This window comes from Hemitrygon akajei, chromosome 11, assembly GCF_048418815.1.
Source record: "Hemitrygon akajei chromosome 11, sHemAka1.3, whole genome shotgun sequence".
NCBI lineage: Eukaryota > Metazoa > Chordata > Chondrichthyes > Myliobatiformes > Dasyatidae > Hemitrygon > Hemitrygon akajei.
This window is the reverse complement of record NC_133134.1, coordinates 151,302,823-151,324,460: the sequence shown is the minus strand read 5'-3', so window position 1 is coordinate 151,324,460 and position 21,638 is coordinate 151,302,823. Positions and strand designations below refer to the sequence as shown.

The 21,638-nt window shown below is 40.9% G+C and overlaps 1 protein-coding gene across 7 annotated transcripts in view; it reads left to right on the top strand.

Annotated features, from left to right (window-relative positions):
• slco4a1 (solute carrier organic anion transporter family, member 4A1) overlaps positions 1 to 21,638 on the top strand; it is a 229,844-nt gene that overhangs the window by 75,767 nt on the left and 132,439 nt on the right. The window contains exon 1 of one of the 7 annotated variants that reach the window (XM_073061932.1): positions 18,934 to 18,955. The exons of the other annotated variants lie outside the window; for them this stretch is intronic. The gene's annotated coding sequence lies outside the window, so the exon portion shown is untranslated. Of the gene's footprint in view, positions 1 to 18,933; positions 18,956 to 21,638 lie in introns of those variants that run through there. 7 annotated transcript variants of the gene reach the window in all.

Sequence of the window (21,638 nt, the reverse complement as noted above, 5' to 3'; positions counted from 1 at the left end):
ACAAGAGCTGTATAACTCATCTCCTTCTACCTTAGGCCATGAACTTATCAATCACCCATCTGTGGACACTTTCTGGAGGTCCAAGATCCGTATGCTCCATGACCGCTGGACTAAGTGTGTAAATGTAGGAGGGGACTATGTTGAAAAATAAATGTGCTATGTTTTCTAAAATTGACCCCTTCTACCTTAAGCCATGAAATTATCAATCACCCCTCGTAGTTTGTTTTGTGATCTCCTGTCCACTACTAGTTCAAAAGTCCAGGTTATAGCCAAGGATGGATCTAGCCTTTTTGCCCAGTTTATTTACCGTAGATTCCGGATTATAAGCCGCTACTTTTTTCCCACATTTTGAACAGCTTTGAACTCTGCGGCCTTTAATCCAGAGCGGCTAATACATGGTTTTTTTTCATGCCGCCTCGTAAACATTTTGCCTCGTGACAGTAGACCAATAAAATTGATGAGTAGTTCACAGAGGTCCAATGAAATTGTACGATAAATCAAGCGCACTTTCACAATTAAATTATTGTAAATCAGTCATTTGTACTCACCCTCATCAACATGGAAAACACTCGAAGAAAAGCATTGTGCTGCCTTTATGGCAGTTACTTAGTTTATAATATTTTCGCTTAGTAATTCATTTGTTAGTTAAAGTTAGAAGTGTTTTAACTATATTTGTTTTCTGTACTACATCCCGGGATGCTATGACGTCACACCCGGTTTCGCCGCGTCTTGTGGGATATATACGGGAAGGTGGGGGCATTACGCGAGCGCGTCAGACCCGAGCACATCAGACCCGATTAGACCCGATCGCGTTACGCGAGCTCATCAGACCCGAGCGAAAACGCTGCTTTTAAGTTAAAGGCGATCAATAACTTTTCCTGGTAGGCTGCAGTATATATATTTTTACCAGTCGCTAGGAGATATTGGAATGTTGTTCGTGCTGTTCAGTAAAAAAGTATATGCAACGTAATTTGTGTTACTGATACGTATGTATATTTAAAAGTAGCCGTATTACAGGCACGGTTCGAAAAAAAGCATTTGCAATATATATTTGTTTGTTACCATATGGATTTAATTAAAAGTTAAAAAATCCTCACGTGTAATATCTTTCTGTGTAAATATCTCATATTACAACGTGGGACACCTGCGGCCGAAAATCCGGTGCGGCCTAAAATCCGGTGCGGCCTTTACAATTAAAAAATTGATTTTATTTCTAAAATTAGAGCCAGCGGCTTTTAATCAGGTGTGCTCTGTAGTCCGGAATCTACGGTAAGTGTTTTTGCATCACCAGCACCAATGCTGCTCCCCCAACATAGTGTTTCTATGATCACAAGTATCTTTCTAAAGCCATCAAGTTTCAAACAAAATAAACTTTGGTATTTATGGGACATAAATGAGGCCCCTTCAGAACTGTTGCTAATAACAAATGTTTGCACTGTTGTTTTCATGTTAGACATCTGATAGTGTGTTTTGAGCAATCTAACACAGACATTAATGTAAAATGACCATTTGCAGTAAACCACACATCCAGCGTGTACCTTGCTGCCAGATTGGCAGATTTTCTAGATTATTGCAAGTCATTTTGATTAATATTCCAACACACTCTTGGTTATACAGTTTCAAAGAAATTACACAGTGGTATAATAAATTTTCTAGCTTGCCAAATATGTTTAAAGGGATCCAGCCACCAAAAGAGGAGGATTTCTGATTAATAGTCCAAGTTATACTGTAATCTGCTTTAGCAGTGTTCAAACATTAAATTTCATCAGGAGCACCCTCCAGTATGTCAAGATTTATTTATTGTGAAGAATAAAGGCATGGACAACATTTTTTAAAAAACCATGGATGCTGCCTGAGCTGCTGGCAATGACATTAAATCTGGAATGGCATAAAGTGGTTAACTCCTCAATGGCTCTAGATACATTTCAGCTTGTAACTTCCTGACCCAGACCCCAGCTATGGTCACAGATAGTGGTAATATCTTCCAATACTAGGTATCGAATGCGGTCCATTTCAGAGTAACCAGGGTTCACCAGACACCTCCAGAATTGTATTATTTCTACCAACCCTCCCAGTTATATACCACCATCCTCGAGATGAAGCTGATCTTTGATTGGCTAGCCTCCTCAGATTGTTCATCACAGGATAACAAGGAGGTAGTGCATTGACATGTTTTGTGTCTGCTTAGGAGAGCCGAAGTCAACACACACAGAATGCTGGAGGAACTCAACAAATCAGACGGCCCCTATTGGAGAGGGATAAGCACGCGGCATTTTGGGCGAAGACTTTTCATCAGGATTGGAAAGGAAAAGGGAGGAAGCAGAATAAGAAGATGGGGGAAGGACATCTCCCTACAACAACTCGCCCATAAAGTGCTGTACTGTCAGCAGAGAAAGCTTATCACCAGGGCTGGAAAGACATGATCCTGCAAAAAGCAGTGATTAACAGAGAAATATAGGGACAGGTCAATCCAACAAGGTTGCTCTCCTAACAAAAAGTTTGGAGCATAGTATTATCACAGCGAAACATAATGTCAACAGAGGGACAAGCACAATACCCAAGGGCCCAAAATGCATTATCCTCTGAGTAAGGGACTACAATATCTCCCACAACACAATATGATGGCTAACAATGACTGCTGGACTTGACAACCGCTTAGTATCTGTTCTGTTATCTCCATCTACCTGGTTCCAAACATCAGAGTCAATAGAATTGTTTGCACAAGAAGATCAATGACTCCATAAAGATAGATTTTCCTAGAGACTGCCTCACACCTCTGGAAACTGCATTGTTCATAGTTTAATGGCTGCAGTTGATGTCTACCATAATGGGTTTGAATGATGAAGTATTTCTCAAGTGAAGGGGAATGATTCTGCAGGTACATGAGGAATAAAGTCCAGCAAAATTTCAGTGGTCGAAAGAACAGGTGGTGGGTGGGAAGGGCAAAGGAAGCTGAACAAATCGCTGACAGCCGTGACATGCACGCACTTTTCAGTGCTGTCTAAAGCCATCTTTGGCTCAAAAGCACAAGGCCATAATCCTCAGAGAGCCAAGAGTGGAGGAAGGATTATGAAAGACTGGAAAAATAGTAAATATATGCTGGATAGTTTTTTTTGGTGAAGATATCAAGTGCAACTGTGTTTTGGTGCGAGTGCCCTGGACTCCATTTCACAGCAGCCTTACCACTGCATCTGCCTGCAAAGACGATGTAAAATCCACAGTCTGGGTTAACGTCAAAACATGGCTTTGAGAATATAGAGTATACCAAAATAGGATACTGTTAGTCACTGGCCTCCAATTTGAAAAATAATCCTCCACTGCTATCCACTGGATTCTATCATCAAGCCAATTTTTACATCCATTTGGCTAGCTTACCCTGGATCCCATGTGATCTTACTTTCTGGCCAGCCTACCATATGGTCAAAGTCCATATAGATGACATCTACTACACCTTCCACATCAATCCTCTTGGTTCTTCAAAAAATCTCATTCAAATTCATGAGACATAATTTCCCATGTACAAAGCCAGCCGATTCTCCCTTATCAATCCTTGTATTTCCAAACGCAGGTAGATCCTTGTCTGAAAATCCCCTCCAGCAATTTGCCCACCTCTGATGTTGGACTCACTAGACAGTCATTCCCTCGCTCGTCTTTGTAGTCCTCCTTAAATGAAGCACCAAATTAACCACCTTCAGATCTACGTAACCTGTAGCTAAAATTGATACAACTGTCTCTGACAGAGCCTCAGCAATTTCTTCCCTAGCTTTCAACAATGTCCAAAGACACTCATGGTGAGGACCCAGGTATTTATGCAGCACTATAGTCTGTAAGACCAGCAGAACCTCCTGTTTAGTAAAGTGGGTATTTCTCAAGACATTATTATTCCCTTCCCTGAATTCTCCGGCTTCTGAGTCTCTCCTGAGTAAATACAAATAGGAAATGTTCATCTTCATTTATGACCTCACAGTCTCCCATAGTGCCACATATAGATAACCGCATTGATCTTTAAGGGTGTCCCATACTCTTCCCTAGCTACTCTTTGGCTTTTATTATACCTATAGAAGCTTGTCTGCCAATGCTATCCCGTGTCCTCTTTTTGTCCTTCTGATTTTCCTTTTAAGTGTACTTCTATAGAGCAGTAGAAAAACATAGTGGTCAGCGCAATGCTTTATAGCACCGGCTGTAAGATCAGGGTTTGATTCCCGCCACTCTCTGTAAGGTGTTTGTACACTCTCCCTGTGACAGTGTGGATTTCCTCTGGGTGATCCAGTTTCCTTCCACATTTCAAAGCCAAACAGTTATGGTTAGGGAGTTGTAGGTATACTATGTTAGCACTGGAAGTGTGGTGACACTTGCAAGCTGCTCAGCACAGTCCATGCTGATTTGCTTTGACACAAACGATGCACTTCACTGTATGTTTCAACGTACATGCGATAAATAGAACTAATCTTTATCAATATAATCATTATCCTTTTATCTTTTAGGGATTTGCTTGGTGTCAGCGCTCTGCACATTAATACATGGCTGTGCTCCTTTTCCTGACCAGGATCTCAGTATCTGTTTTGGAACTCTGCCACAGCCAATGCAATAACTTTCATGTGGCACACTACGCTACAACTCACAGCTGAGTCACAAAAAAGAAATTCTCTATCTATTACAGACCCCCCAAGTCTGCTTATTGGTGCCAAATGTAGAAAGTTGAATTCATCTCTTGGGAAAGATGATGAACTGTTAAAGTATTTATTGAAATCATTTAGATATTGCAAGTTGTGAAACTATATTGAATAATTCTGGTGATATATTGGTTTGGAATCCAAGAAAAAATTAACAATGAAGACTGATAAGATTGCTTCAAAAAAGGTTATTTGCTAAAGTCTTTCAGAGAGGGAATGGTGTCTAATTTGTATATCAATTATTGTAATTATTATTACAATTTATTATATAACCTGTATTTTTTTCTATTTGCTGTCAGGCATCTCAGGAATATTGTGCAAGTTATTGTGTTGGAGGAACTTAGCAGGCAGCATCGAGAGGGGGAAATAAACAGTTAACCTTGTGGGCTGAGACACTTGCAGCTTTACTTTGAGGCCAGTTTTTTTTAATTAATCGTTAAATCTATTCACTGATCTCTGGTTTAATTTTGTTTCTTATTCTGAGCATGATGATTCTAAGTAGAATTTTTGCGAGGTGGCTCATTAAACTAATTGTTCTGTGTTGTCCACACTCTGTTGCACCCGGTTTCTTTGGCAGTGCAATGAATATTGCCTTTAAAAGATCTTCTGGTACTTTGCCACTGTTGTATATTCTATTCAATAAGATTGTTAATTTCTCTGCATCAAAATCTTTTAGCGCTTCATACAGTTCAACCGGAATGTTTCCCCGTTCACATTTTCTTCACAGTATGTTCCACTTCTTCTTTCAGTATTGCTGCACCCTCATTGTTGTTGCCTCTCAGTCTTTGTTGTTGTATAGGTCTTTGATGTATTCTGACCAGCTTTGCATTATTTTTCCTTTTTCCTTAATCCTTTTTCCATAATAATCTTTTGCTTTTATACACCCTGCTTTTCTTCCGATTTGTGACCTCTTTGATCTCGTCGTGCATACATTTGCTATTGTTGGTCTTCTGCAATTGTTCTATTAACTCACATTTGTCCTTAAGCCACTTTTCTTTTGCTTCCTTGCACTTGGATGTTATCTGTGCATGCAAGGATACGTAGGCTTCTTCGTTTTCCTTACATTTTCTTCTTTGTTCCATAAGAGTCAGAATTTCTTCTGTCATCCATTTCTTTTTAGCTTTTTTCTGTTGCTTGGGAAAATTAAACCAGAGATCAGTGAAGAACAATGAGGCTTTGTCAAAGGCAAGGGAACATCAAACGCAATTTATATTCTCAAGAATGTTATTGAAAGGTCAATAGAAGTACAAGACCTGTACTTCTGTTTCATTGACTACACAAGAGCCTTTGACACAATGTAACACCAAGTCATCATGAAAATGCTTAAAGATATTAATATTGACAGAAAAGATCTAAGAATAATCAGGAATCTCTACTGGCAACAAAGTACAGCCATACGGATAGACAACGAGATTGCTGAATATCAGCCAATAAAGCGAGGATTCAGACAGGGTTGTGTTCTATCACCAGACCTGTTCTTCTTGTACAGTGAAAGCATCATGAGAACCATACAAGACCTACATGGAATAAGTATAGGAGGATACAATATCAACAACCTCCACTATGTGGATGATACAGTACTGACAGCAAACAGTGAAGAAATTTACAGAAACTAGTATCTACCATCAACACAGAGAGCGAAAGACTTGCCCTAACCTTAAACAAAAAGAAAACTGAAGTAATGGTAATATCAAAGAAACCTGATATCCCAAACTGTAGGATTGTATTGGGATATGACATCCTGAAACAAGTTCACAACTTCAAGTACCTTGGATCATGGGTAACATCTCATGGCAAATGCAAAACAGACATAAAAGCAAGAACAGCATTTACCGAAATGAGAAACATCCTAACGAACAAGAAAATAGCAATTGACATCCGCCTTAGAACTCTCAGCTGCTACATTCTTCCTATATTGATGTATGGCTGCGAGTCATTGACCATCACAAATGCAATGGAAAAAAGAATCAATGCGGCAGAGATGCGGTTCCTCAGAAGAATGCTACGCATATCATATACGGACAGGATAACCAATGAAGAAGTTCTACAGAGAACAAAAACAAAATGTACATAAGAAAATCAGAAAACAGCAATCAGAATTCTTTGGACACATCATGCGAGGAGAGACATTAGAACATTTAGTTACCACTGGAAAGCTGGAAGGAAAAAGAAGCAGAGGCAGGCAGAGAATGAGAATGATAGATGGATTAACATCACGGTTAGAAACAGGGGAGGCAACAACTACAATTCGGAGGGTCAGGGACCGTGCTGGATGGAGAGACATGATTGCCCACGCTGAACAGCAAGGCACCTGAACTAAATCTTTTCAATTCATAACCTTTTTTCTCTGTAGGCCGCTCAAGATGAGCAATTAGAAACATTGACCAAGATCAGGTTAAATATGAGTAGACTGATAATTATTATTACACACATAAAATGCTGGAGGAACTCAGCAGGTCAAGAGCTTCTATGGAGAGGAAAAGTCTGTCCTGATAAAGGGTTTCGCCCAAAAATGTCAACTCTTTATTCCGATCCATAAATGCTGTTTAGCCTACCGAGTTCCTCCAGCATGTTGTATGTGTTACTGTGGATTTCCAGCATCTGCAGAACCTTGGGTGTTGGCAATTATGATATTAATGTTGATCAATGGGAACTTAACCACTACTGTCAAAATGATAGCTAAGGTAGTTTCAATACAGCTTTGATTTGATTAATCCCTGGTTCAGGTTTGTTACCAGTCTGCTGTAAATTGATCATCTCTTTGGAGAGGTCCAAGCTGGAATGTTCACATTGGAGAGGGGATGCTTTGTAACAGCTTTCATGTTAACAACATGACTTTTGTGAACAATCTAGAATTAGTGATTGATGGTAAATGCTTCAAGAATTGTCAAATAACCTTTCCAATTAACTTGCTTTAGAAAGCCTCTATTCCCACCTAGCCGATGTAACCCAACATTAATGTTGGTGTTAGCGTCTAATGTTCTGGCAGCACACTCGTACCTTTATATGATTCTATAAAAAAAGCAGCACAGAAACAGGTTCATCCACCCATCTAGTCCATGCCAAAACCATTCAAATGGCCTACTCCGATCGACCTGCACCAGCACCATAACCCTCCACATCCCTACTGTCCATGTACCTTTCCAAACTTGTCTTAAACATTGAAATCAAGCTCCCATGCAACACTTGTGCTGGCAGGTCATTCGGCATTCTCATGACCATCTGAGTGAAGAAGTTTCCACTCATGTTGTGGTGAACTACATATACCTGTCTGGACTGCTCCTGTGGCTCCTCCCACAGACCCCTGTATAAAGGCGATTGAGGCCTGAGCCCGGCCTCATTCTCCAGGATGTAGTGTTGTTCATTCTTCCAGTCAATAAAAGCCGATATCTCGCTTCTTACGTCTCAGAGTGAGTTATTGATGGTGCATCACATGTTCACGTTAAACTTCTCACCTTTCACCCTTAACCCATGACCCTCCCTTGTAGTCTCAACCAACCTCAGTGGAAATAATTCTCATTGAACCTTTTCCTCATGACAGCTGGGATATGGACCACTGGTTACAATGGGAAACGGAAAAGGCATGTAAAAAGGTCAATGCTACGATAGTCATGGGAGATTTTAACAATTGGGGAAAATCAGGTTGTTAATGAATCTCAAGAGTGAGTTTGTTGATTACCTATGAGATGGCTCTTTAGGACAGTTTCTTATTGTGCCTACTAGAAGATCAACTATACTGGGTTGGGTGTTATGTAATCAACTGGAAGCAATTAGGGAGCGTGAGGTAGACTGACCCCTGGGAGCCAGTGATCACAGTATGATTGAGTTCAACTTTAAATTTGATAGGGAGAAAGTAAAGTCTGATGTAGTAGTATTTCAGTGGAGTAAGGGAAATTACAGGGGTATGAGAGAGGAGTTGGCCAAAGTAAATTGGAAGGAGCTGCTGGCAGGGACGACAGCAGAGCAGCAATGGTATGAGTTTCTGGGAAAAATGAGGAAAGTGCAGGACAGATGTATTCCAAAAATGAAAAAATACTCAAATGGCAAAATAGTAAATATAAAAGAAGAGGGCAGATAACAAAGAAAAAATTAACTGGAAGATGGAGGATTGAGAAACTATTTAAAAACCTACAAAGAGCAACTAAAAGAATAATTTGGAAGAAGAAGATGAATTATGAAAGCAAGCTAGCAAACAATATCAAAGTGGATAGTAAAAGCTTTTCAGGTATGTAAAAAAAAAAATTAAAAAAAATAAGAGAGATGAGAGTGGATATAAGACCACTAGAAAATGAGGCCGGAGAAATATTGGGGGACAAGGAGATATTAGATGAAATAAATGAGTATTTTGCTTCAGTCTTCACTGTGGAAGACACCAGCAGTGTGCCAGATGTTGTAGTGTGTGAAGGAAGCGAAGTGAGTGCAGTTACTATTTCAAAAGAGAAGATGCTCAAAAAGCTGAAAGACCTAAGGGTACACAGGTCACTTGGACCAAATAAACCCCTAGGGTTCTGAAAGAGATGGTGTAGAGATTGTGGAGGCATTAGTAATGAACTTTCAAAAATCATTGGAGTCTGGCATGGTGCCAGAGGATTGGAAAATAACAAATGTCACTCCACTCTTTAAGAAAAGAAATTAGATAGATAGATAGATACTTTATTCATCCCCATGGGGAAATTCAACTTTTTTTCCAATGTCCCATACACTTGTTGTAGCAAAACTAATTACATACAATACTTAACTCAGTAAAAAAATATGATATGCATCTAAATCACTATCTCAAAAAGCATTAATAATAGCTTTTAAAAAGTACTTAAGTCCTGGCGGTAGAATTGTAAAGCCTAATGGCATTGGGGAGTATTGACCTCTTCATCCTGTCTGAGGAGCATTGCATCGATAGTAACCTGTCGCTGAAACTGCTTCTCTGTCTCTGGATGGTGCTATGTAGAGGATGTTCAGAGTTTTCCATAATTGACCGTAGCCTACTCAGCGCCCTTCGCTCAGCTACCGATGTTAAACTCTCCAGTACTTTGCCCACGACAGAGCCCGCCTTCCTTACCAGCTTATTAAGATGTGAGGCGTCCCTCTTCTTAATGCTTCCTCCCCAACACGCTACCACAAAGAAGAGGGCGCTCTCCACAACTGACCTATAGAACATCTTCAGCATCTCACTACAGACATTGAATGACGCCAACCTTCTAAGGAAGTACAGTCGACTCTGTGCCTTCCTGCACAAGGCATCTGTGTTGGCAGTCCAGTCTAGCTTCTCGTCTAACTGTACTCCCAGATACTTGTAGGTCTTAACCTGCTCCACACATTCTCCATTAATGATCACTGGCTCCATATGAGGCCTGATCACTGGCTCCATATGAGGCCTAGATCTCCTAAAGTCCACCACCATCTCCTTGGTCTTGGTGATATTGAGACGCAGGTAGTTTGAGTTGCACCATATCACATATAACAAAAAATATAAAAAATTATAGACCAGTTAGCCTGATGTCAGTGGTTGGGAAGATGTTGGAATAAATTGTTAAGGATGAGGTTATGGAGTATTTGATGACACAGGACAACATAGGAAAAAATCAGCATGGTTTCCTTAAGGGAAAATTTTGCCTGATGAACTTGTTGGAATTCTTTGAGGATACAAGTAGAGTAGATAAAGGAGATGTAGTGGATGATGTATATTTAGACTTTCAGAAGGCCTTTGAGAAGGTTCCACACATGAGGCTGCTTATCACGTTAAGAGCCAATGGTATTACAGGAAAGTTACTGGTATGGTTAGAGCATTGGCTGATTGGTAGGAGACAGCGAGTGGGAATAAAATGTTCTTTTTCTGGTTGGCTGCCAGTAATTAGTGGCGTTCCACGGGGTTCGAGTTGGGACCACTTATTTGTATGCTGTATGTCAATGATTTCGTTGATGGAATAGTTGGCTTTGTTACCAGGTTTGCAGATGATGAAGATTGGTGGAGGGGCAGATAGTGTTGAGGAAACAGGTAAGATGCAGAAGGGCTTGGACAGATTAGGAGAATGGGCAAGGAAGTGGCAAAAGAAATACAATGTTGGAAAGTGCATGGTCATGCACTTTGGTCATAGAAATAAATGTGCAGAGTATTTTCTAATGGGGAGAAAATCGAAAAATCTGAGATGCAAAAGATCTTTGTGAGTACTTGCGCCGATCACCCTAAAGGTTAACTTGTAGGTTGAGTCAGTGGTGAGGAAGGCAAATGTAATGTTAGCATTCATTTCAAGAAGTCTTGAATACAAGAGAAGAGATGTGATGCTGAGGCTTTATAAGGCACTGGTGAGGCCTCACCTTGAGTAGTGTGAACAGTTTTGGGCTCCTCATCAAAGAAAGGATGTGTTGGCATTGGAGAGGATCCAGAGGAAGTTCACAAGGATGATTCCAGGAATGAAAGAGTTATCATACGAGGAATGTTTTTAGGCTCTGAGTCTGTACTTGCTGGAATTTAGAATGATTGGTGGTGGGGGGGAATCTCATTGAAATCTTTTGAACGTCAAAAGGCCTAGACAGAGTAGATCTGGAAAGGATGTTTCCCATGGTAGAGGAGTCTAGAACAAGAGGGCACAGCCTCAGGATAGAGGGGTGTCCATTTAAAACAGAGATGCACAGAAATTTCTTTAGCCAGAGGGTGGTGAATTTGTGGAAGTTGTTACCACAGACAGCTTTGGAGGCCAGGTTGTTGGGTGTGTTTAAGGCAGAGATTGACAGGTTCTTGATTGGACATGACATCAAAGGTTATGGGGAGAAGGCTGGGGAATGGGGTTGGCGGGGGTGGGGGGGGAAGATAAGCCATGAATAAATGGCAGAGCAGAATTGATGGGTTAGATGACCTAGTTCTGCTCCTATGTCTTGTGGTCTTATGATAAATGGGTTTTCAGTGTTCCGTTCTGTAAGTGGAGCTTTCTCTTTGATTTGTGCATCAAGGAAGTATCAGACCACCTTCGTCCGCTTTTATTTTTAAAATTTCTTTCAATTAGGCAGTTTGCCGAGTTAAATTTGCATTATCTAGCCCTTTTCTTTTGTTTGTTTTCCCACTCTGCAGCATGCTGTCAAAAGGTGAGCAAGCAGCATCTGCATATGTGTCATCCTCGTCTGATTGTCCTTCATCTAGTTTTTTTTAATTGTGTGCTATTGCATCCAGCATCACTGTTTCTGTCAGTAACACACTGGGCCATTTTTCAACAGATGAGCATCTTTCACTTTGTCACATGTTTCCCTTGCCCTGGAAAATTAAACTGCTCAAAAAGGAATTTTATGCATGCCTTTATTTTTAGTTGCCTTTCCAACTGAGATCCTTCCCTGCTGAAGTGTTCTTGTGCACTGTTTTTTTTTAATTGTTTGAATGTGATTCAAGGGAAATTTTGTTGGACCACGTACACCCTTCCTGGAGAGAATCTGGCAATTCTTTGTGTCACTGCATGCATCTGTTCCAATTCCACTCTCAGTTCTTATAAATGATGTCATTTACAAGAATGAAAATTGCAAACAATAGAATGTTCTGCAGACTTGTAACTAATTTGACGAACTTGTTTCACTGGTATTATTATTCTGTCCTCAAGTGCAAGTGAGAAACTTATTGGTGAGTTCCTTATTGAAGGTACTCTAGTACTGAGTTCTGAAATTTAAATCTACAAAACTTAAGGAATACTGATAATACTTTTCAGACACAGTCGTGTGCAACTTGGAGAGGAATCTGCAAGTGATGATATTTCAATGGTGCCTGTTTTGTATGTCCTCAGCAGTTATGGGTGCTGTCACAAAATTCATGATAGCTAACTGTAGTGCATTTTTTAAGCCATTCACACCACATCACTGACATTGCAAATGAATTCTTAATTGGAGGAGGGTTGAATATCAAACTAGCAGATTGCTGTGTTCAGAGTGGTGTTGAGCTCTTGCAATGTAGCTGGATTCCTGCTCAATCAACTAATATCCTGTGCTGCTTTAATATTAAAGCCTCCTTGGGGAATACAGTGGCAAGTCACTGAAGTATTTATGTGGCTGGTGCAGTTTCTGGGATGCAGGAGGGAAAATCTGACGAAGTTGCTGAAAAGTTGTTGTGGGAAGTTGATTTGACAAATTTGGCAGGGGGTTGGAATCGGAATGATGGGGCAGAGCAGTTGGACTATAATTAGCTGCAGTGTGTAGTGAGACTGTAGGAAAGGGCAAGTAGGTGACAGGGCAAAGTTGCAGTTGAAGGGATGAGGCGAAGTGTAACATGGGGAGAGAAATTGAAAAGGCTGATGAATATAGAACTAAAGGTTTTGTATTTGAATGCATGCAGTATATCGAGTAAGGTAGATGATCTTGTACAACAATTAGTACAATGTTGTGGGCATCACTGAACTGTGACTAAAAGGTCATAGTTCGGAGCTCAACATCCAAGGCTATACATTGTATCAAAAGACCAGGTTGGTAGGCAGAGTGGATTGGGGTGTTTCTGCTGGTAAAAACTGAAATCAAATCCTTAAAGAGGTTGTATAAGATTGGAAGATGTAGAGTTAAGAAACTGCAAATGTAAAAAGTCTTTGATGGAGATTATATACAGGCCCGCAGCTTGTTCAGTTCAGTTCAGTTTATTGTCATTTAGAAACCACAACTAGAATGCAGTTAAAAAATGAGACAAAGTTCTCCAGAATGATATCACAAAAGCACATGACTAAACAGACTACACCAGAAAGTCCACATAACATTTGGCAATCCCCAAATCCAGAGTCCGGAGAGGCTGCTGTGTATTAATATCACGCTACCATCTTAGCACGTTCCCCGGAAAGGAGCTCCAATCCCACCAGACAAAACAAGACTACCCAGGCACACCAAGTCAGGAGACCAACTCTACCACCCAACAAACCAAAACCTAAAGCTACAAGACCTACACAAAACCACATAGTTACAACAGTGCAAACGATACCATAATTGATAAAAAAAAACAGACCATGGGCACAGTAAAAATAGTCCAAAGATGTTAAAAGACTTTAAATTTGAAAGAAACCACCACACAGTTTCCACAAGTCCTCAGGGTCCCGATAGACTCATCATCCCATGCAGGCGGCAGAAGGGAGTACCCCCGCTATGGACTTCCACGGCACCAGACTCAGCCTCACAGACGCAGCACACGGCGAACACGCCCTGACAGCAGTGGACTTAGAGTCCGTCGAACCTCTGAGCCTTCGACCATCCCCTCCGGCACAGCCTCTCTGAGCACCATCCTCTGCCGAGCGCACTACGACACCCCCGCCAACAGCCACCGGCAACGCGACCCCGAGGACTTGGGGCCTGTTCTTCTCAGCAGAGACCCGGACCTCCCAACAGCAGCAGCAACGAAGAGGGCCTTCCTGGAGATTTCCAGATGTTCCTCTGTGCTCCCACATCTGTTTTTCATCAGATTAGGACTGTGCACTGCACCCCGCTTGACAAATAACAGATATCAACTCCGGAGTGGCTGCTGCAAACTACGTCGTGCCCCATCTTAGTCGTCAGGTTGTGGGATACAAATTACAATGCGAGATAGAAAAAGTATGTAAAATAGACAATGTTACAATAGTGATGGAAATTTCATTCTGTAGGTTGATGGGAAAATCAAGTTGGTGCTGGATCCCAAGTAGGAAATTTGTAGAATGCCTATGAGATGGCTTTTTAGAGCAGCTTGTAGTTGAGTTGACTCAGGGAATGGCAATTTTGAATTGTGTGTTGTGCAGTGAACTAGGTTTGATTAGGGGGCTTAAGGTAAAGGAGCCCTTAGGAGGGAGTGATCATATTATGATAGAATTCACCCTGCAGTTTCAGAGGGAGAAAATCAGTATTACTGTGGAGTAAAGGGAATCAAAGAGGCATGAGAAAGGAGCTAGCTAAAGTTGATTGGAAGGGGACAGTAGTGGGAATGATAGCAGGAGAGCAATGGCTGGAGGTTCTGGGAGCAATATGGGAGGAGCAGGTAGATGCATGTCAAAGATGAAGATGTATTCTAAATGAGGATGAGAAAACCCTGGCTGACAAGGAAGGCCAAAGACAGCATAAAAGCAAAAGAGAGGACATATAATAGAGCACAAATTAGAAACATAGAAAACCTACAGCACAATACAGGCCCTTCGGCCCACAAGGTTGTGCCAAACATGTCCCAACCTTAGAAACTATTAGGCTTACCCATAGCCCTCTATTTTTCTAAGCTCCGTGTACCTATCCAAAAGTCTTTTAAAAGATCCTATTGTATCCACCTCCACCACTGTTGCCAGCAGCCCATTTCACACACTCAACACTCTCTAAGTAAAAAAACTTAACCCTGACATCTCCTCTGTACCTATTCCCCAGCACCTTAGACCTGTGTCCTCTTGTGGCAATCATTTCAGCCCTGGGAAAAAGCCTCTGACTATCCACACGATCAATGCCTCTGATCATCTTATACACCTCTATCAGGTCACCTCTCATCCTCTGACGCTCCAAGGAGAAAAGGCTGAGTTCACTCAACCTATTCTCATAAGGCATGCTCCCCAATCCAGGTAACATCCTTGTAAATCTCCTCTGCACCTTTTCTATGGCTTCCACATCCTTCCTGTGGTGAGGCGACCAGAACTGAGCACAGTACTCCAAGTGGGGTCTGACCAGGGTCCTATATAGCTGCAACATTACCTCTCGGCTCCTAAATTCAATTCCACGATTGATGAAGGCCAATACACCGTATGCCTTCTTAACCACAGAGTCACCCTGCGCAGCAGCTTTGAGCGTCCTATGGACTTGGACCCCAGGATCCCTCTGATCCTCCACACTGCCAAGAGTCTTACCATTAATACTATATTCTGCCATCATATTTGACCTACCAAAATGAACCACTTCACACTTATCTGGGTTGAACTCCATCTGCCACTTCTCATTATTAGTAGGAAGTTGGAGTATTTGGAAGGTTTTAAAAACCAACAGAAGGCAACAAAAAAGCAGTAAGGAGAGAAAATATAAAATATGAAGGTAAGCTAGCTAATAATATAAGAGGATACTATTTTTTTCAAATACATAAAGAGTAAAAGAGAGGTGAGTGAATATTGGACTATTGGAAAATGGCACTAGAGAGATAATGGGAGATAAAGAAATGGCAGATGAACATAGTAAGTATTTTGCATTAGTCTTCATTGTGAAAGACACTAGCAGTTTTCCAGAAATCCAAGTATGTCTGGGGCAGAAGCGAGTGTAGCTACTGTTATAAGGAGAAGGGGCACGTGAAGCTGAAAGGTCTGAAGGTAGATAAGTCACCTGAACTGGAAGGAATAGACCCCAGGGTTCCAAAAGAGGAACAGTACTGTGCAAAATTCTTATATAGGTTACCTTTGCACAGTACTGTTGTAATTTTATGTACTGCACTATAATGTTACTATTTAATAAAAACTAATTTTGTGACATGTGAGTTATGATAAAACTGATTCTGATATGCATCTCTATTATGCACTGAGAGTGGGAAGGGGGCAGGGAGAGGGAAATGAAGTTTTGGAAAGGGGAAGGGAGAGGGGAGAGAGTGGGAAGCAGCAGAGGGATATTCTGGTAATGATCAGTAAATCAATTGTTTGGATTCAAAAGTCCTTGTTTGGAGTGTCAGGGCTGGCTGTGTCTGCAGCCATGCCAAACCCCCACCCTTGGCATTTGTTCTCTGCCATCTGTCCACACTCCTCCCATGGTGCTCCACACTCGCCATTCCCACCATCCTTTGCTCACGCCAGATTTACAAACTTGTTCTCTGCTCCATGTTGACAAACACAGAACTCTTAGGCACCCTAGGTACTTACAATCACTAGATTTCGGAATGGCTCCAGAGAACTGGAAAATTGCAAATGTTTTTAAGGGGGGGGGGGGAAGAAGGTGTATTATAGGCCAGTTAGCTTGACTTCAGTCATTGAGAAGATGTTGAGTCCATTACAAAGGATGGGATTTCAGGGTACTTGGAGCCACATGATAAATTAGGCCAAAGTCAGCATGGTTTTCTTAAGGGGAGGTCTTGCCCGACTAATCTTCTGGAATTCTTTGGGGAAGTAACAGACAGGATAGACAAAGGAGAGTCAAGAGTCTATTTTCTAAACTGGGAGAAAATTCAAAAATCAGGGTTGCAAAAAGATTTGGGAGTCCTTGAGTAGGATTCTCTTATGGTTAACTTGCAGGTTGGGTCAATGGTAAGGAGGGCAAATGCAATGTTGGCATTCATTTTGAGAGGATTAGTATGAAGGAACAAGGATACTGAGGCTTTATAAGGCATTGGTCAGACCACACTTAGAGTACTCTGAGCAGTTTTGGGCCGCTAATTTATGAAAAGGTACTGGCATTGGAAAAGGTCTAGAGTTGGTTTGCAAGAATGATGTCGGGAATGAAAGGGTTAATGTATGAGGAGCAATTGAAGGCTCTGGGCCTGTACATTCTTGAATATAGAAGAATGAGAGGGGATCTCATTGAAACCTATTGAATATTGAAAGACCTAGATAGACTGGATGTGGAGAGGATGTTTCCTGTAGTAGGTGAGTCTAGAACCAAAAAGCACTGCCTCAGAACAGAGGGACATCCAATTAGTACAGAGTGAGGAGAAATTTCTGTAGCCAGAGGCTGGTGAAACTGGAATTTATTGCCTCAGGTCGCTGTGGAGGCCCCTGTCATTGAGTATATTAAAAGTGGAGTTTGATGGGTTCTTTATTAATCAGGGCGACAAAGCTTAAGGGGAGAAAGCAGGAGAATGAGAATGGGACAGGTGATAAATCAGCCATGATGAAATGGCAGCGCAGATTCCATGGGCCAAATGGCCCAATTCTGTTCCTATATCTTGAGATCTTGTGGAAATGAGAGAGAAGAAGAATACTGAAAAAAAAAATTTCATGCATTCAAGCTTGCCTTTTTTTCTTGAGTTTGTTTTTCCTCTATTTCTGATCCATGGTATCTCAGATTAGCTCAATCCCTTTCCATGACTCTTCCACAGTGTTGGATATTTTTTACTGCCCCTTATGCAAAGTTTTCTGTTGTCAAGAAATAAGAAAAAACAGTATTTCTTAAAGCTTGAAGAATTTTCATGCAGCATTAAAACAGTCCTGTCATTTATTCTTCCTGAAGGAATGGGTATCATTGACCATGAGGCCGTCACACATAGGAGCATAGTTAAACCATTTGGTCCATCAAGACTGCTCTACCATTCAATCATTGCTAATTTATTTCCCTCTCTACCCCATTATCTTGCCTTCTCCCCATAACCTACGATGAAGAGCTGCTTTGTTACAAGCCTGATGAATTACTTGAGTTCAGAACATCGATGTGACACAAACCTAACAATTGTTTTTAAACTGACTGATGTTAAACTAAGTGGACATCAATCTGGGTTCAATTATGAGTCACAAGAGGCTGCAGATGCTGGAATCTGGAGCACATAATCTGCTGGAGGAAATTATGCGGGTGGAGGGGAGTGGAGAAGGGATTGTTGACTTTTGAGAGGTGTTGGCCCAAAATGTCATCATTTTCTTTTTTCCCATACATGCTGCATGAGCTGTAGAGATCCTCCAGCAGATTAATCGTTGACTCAATGATGGGGGCCAGCTGTTTTGACAGCTCTGGTCACACAAAACCAAACTAAATAAAGCTGGCAGATTTCTTTCCCTAAAGGGCAATAGTGAACCAGATGGCGCTGATAACAATCCAATAACTACTCGAGTGGTTATCATTGATACTCGAGTAGTTACTCAAGTTTAAATTTCTGAGCTGTCATCTTTACCTTAGGGAAACTCTTTTGAACTGTCTCCAATATCCTTTTTAAAATAAGGGGTTCCAAACTGTGCCCAGTATTCCAATACTCTTGGTGTGGCCTCATTTGTATCCTGTAAATTGTACAGTACTTTCCCATTTCTAAACTCTAATCATCTGCATTTAAGGCCAATGTACCATTTAGTGCCAATTAGTATATCTACAGCTAACTTGAGGTGATTCATGTATAACTCATCTGCAAACTTTCACCCTTTAGTTAATCATCTGTAGATTCCTCTTATAACCTTGAACTTCTCTACATCGATCTCCAACTGGCAAGTTTTTCCCTGTAGTACTCCCTTCCATCTATTTTTATCTCATCAGCCAACTTGGATAACTTATACTTTGTTGCCTTCTCCAGGTTATCAGTTTACACTTGCTGGCTGCAATATTACCTATATTGGCAAATAACGTGCCCGCTGAGTGTATGTTCATGATCTTCTGCTGCTGTTGCTGTTCGACATGTGCATTCAGAAATGCTCTTCTGGACACCACTGTTGTAATGCATGGTTAGTTTTGTTACTGTCAACTTCTTGTCACCTTGAACTAGCCTGGCCATTTCTCATCTATCCTTTCTCATTAAAAAGCATTTTTCTTCACAACTGCCACTCGCTAGATGTTTTTTCTTTTCACTTTTCTCACTGTTTTCTGTAAGCTTTGGAGACTGTGTGTGAGACTGCCACAGGAGCAGTCAGCGGGGGGGGGGGGCGTGTCCAGACAGGTATATGTAGTTCACCACAGTGGCATTGTGCCAGAGGATTGGAAGATTACAAATGTTACTCCTCTGTTTAAGAAGGGAAGAAGGCAGAAGAAAGGAAATTATCAGCCATTTAGCCTAACCTCAGTGTTTGGGAAAATGTTGGCATCTATTATTAAGAATGGGTTTTCTAGGTACTTGGAGACAAATAATAAAGTAAGTCAAAATCAGCTTGATTTCTGTGAAAGGAAATCTTGCCTGACAAATCTGTTAGAATTTTCAAGGAAGTAACAAGCAGGGTGGACAGTGAGGCAGTGGATGTCATTTACTTGGATTTTCAGAAGGCATTTCATAAGCTGTCACAGGTGAGGCTGCTTAACAAGATAAAATCCTATAGTGATACAGGGAAGTTACTGGCCTGGACAAAGGAACGTCTGACAGGCAAGAGGCAGCGAGTTACAGTATAAAGGGGGCCTTTTCTGTTTGAATGCCAGTGACTAGTGGTGTTCGGCATGGATCAGTATTGGGACTGCTATTTTTCACATTGTTTGTCATTGATCTGGATAATAAAATTGATGGCTTTGTGGCAAAGTTTGTGGATGATAGGACTTGGACAAATCGGAAGAATAGGTAAAAGAACCAATAGTGCAGACTATTATCGAAATGGGAGAAGGTTCAATCATTAGAGATGCAGAGAGAGTTGTGAGTATTCGTGCAAGACTCCCAGAATGTTAATTCACAGGTTGAATCTGTGGTAAAGAAGGCAAATGCAATGCTGGCCTTTATTTCAAAGAGAATAGAATGCAAAATCAAGGAGATAATGCTGACCCTTTATGAGACACTAATCAGGCCGCACTTAGAGCATTGTCAACAATTTTGGCCCCCCTCCGCACCCACCCCACCCCTTGCCTCGCCCCCTCTGCACCCACTCCTCCCTTCACCTCGCTTCCACTGCACCCACCCTTCCTCTCTCCCTGCCCCAACTGGAATATGGTGTGTAGGGTTGGGAATTAAAGCCCCTGCTAGTTCTTTATCAAATGAAGACTTGATTACCCCAAAAAGCGCTATTGATTATAAATAATGAAAGACAATATTGTGAATTAAATTAATGTCACTTTCATAACTTGCTAAAGTTTTTAATTGCAAACTATCAACTCTCAAAGGTAGTTGTGAAGCCTGCATTTGATTCCTTTCAATTTTATTTGGTTTACCTTGAACTGGAATGTATTCAACTGTTGCATAATGACGACATATATGACAACAATACATAAGGAATAATTGAGCATAGTATGCCCAATTCTAAGCCGCACCAATATAATTCCCTTCCTTTTTTTTATAACCCCTTCTCCCATTAATCCAACAGTCTTATGTATTCTGTAAAGGTGTCTTGCCTCACGCCCATTATCCCATAATAATCCCCTAATTTCTAGCCCCAGCAACCCCTTAGCTTCTGATTGGTTAGAGCCTCTTGACCATGTCTGCATGCTTTTATGTATTGAGTTGCTGCTATATGATTAGTTAATTAGATATTTGCAATAACAGCAGGTATACAGGTATATTTAATAAAGTTCCTACTGAATTAATATCGCAGACAAAATAGATAGGACAAAATTAGGCTGGTTAGCCTAACTTAACCCATACTGGCATCTGTATTCTATGGGAGTCCTGTCCTCAGCACCTATCCCATCTTCCCTCTCCTCTCTTTTTCACCTGTATTCATATCTAGTTTGGTGTCAAAAGCATTTAATCATCTGACTCAACGCTTTCAGAAATAGTTCAGCATTCTAAATTATTTGGTGGTGTCAATCCTTGTTAATTGCTCAGTAGAATTTAAAGGCAGTGATGCTGGAAACAGCAGCATCTGAGGAAAGAGTCACATTACAGACTCTTATTCGCAAAGATATTTATGGTATCAAGTTGTATATATTTGTGTGTGTAAGTGTGTATATATCTATATATAGAGAGAAATACATATAGCTGTTTTAAAAAAATTTGGAATAAAATGCTTTATCCTCTACCTTAATCTTAAGATTTAAGATTATTCTTAAATCTTAGGACCATAAACAGTTCTCCTTTCCAAAAGGTAAAAAGAGCAACCTATTCAATCATTGTTCAAAATATGCCATCAGCGACCTTCTTTCCCTCTTAAAGTGGGGCTGTTGGCCAAGTGTTGTGCAATCTTCAGTTCCATCTGCAGCCTCTCAGCAAGTGAGGTAGCCTGTGCCTGCTTGTAGGAAGACCTGGGCTACATCAGTTGATAAGAGGCTAATGTTATTTCTGTCATAAAATTTCCAGATGATAGCCTTCTCCCACAAATTTCGTCCTTGATATTCAGTGTATTACCATTTTTGAATTTCCCACCAAGATTTTTTTTTGCAGGGAGTTCACGATTGACAGAAATTTGATTAGCTCAGCCACAAATAGTGACTGCAAGAGATGATCAGAGACTGGGTACCTCTGACCAGTGACTCACTTTTGGACAACTCTCTAAGATG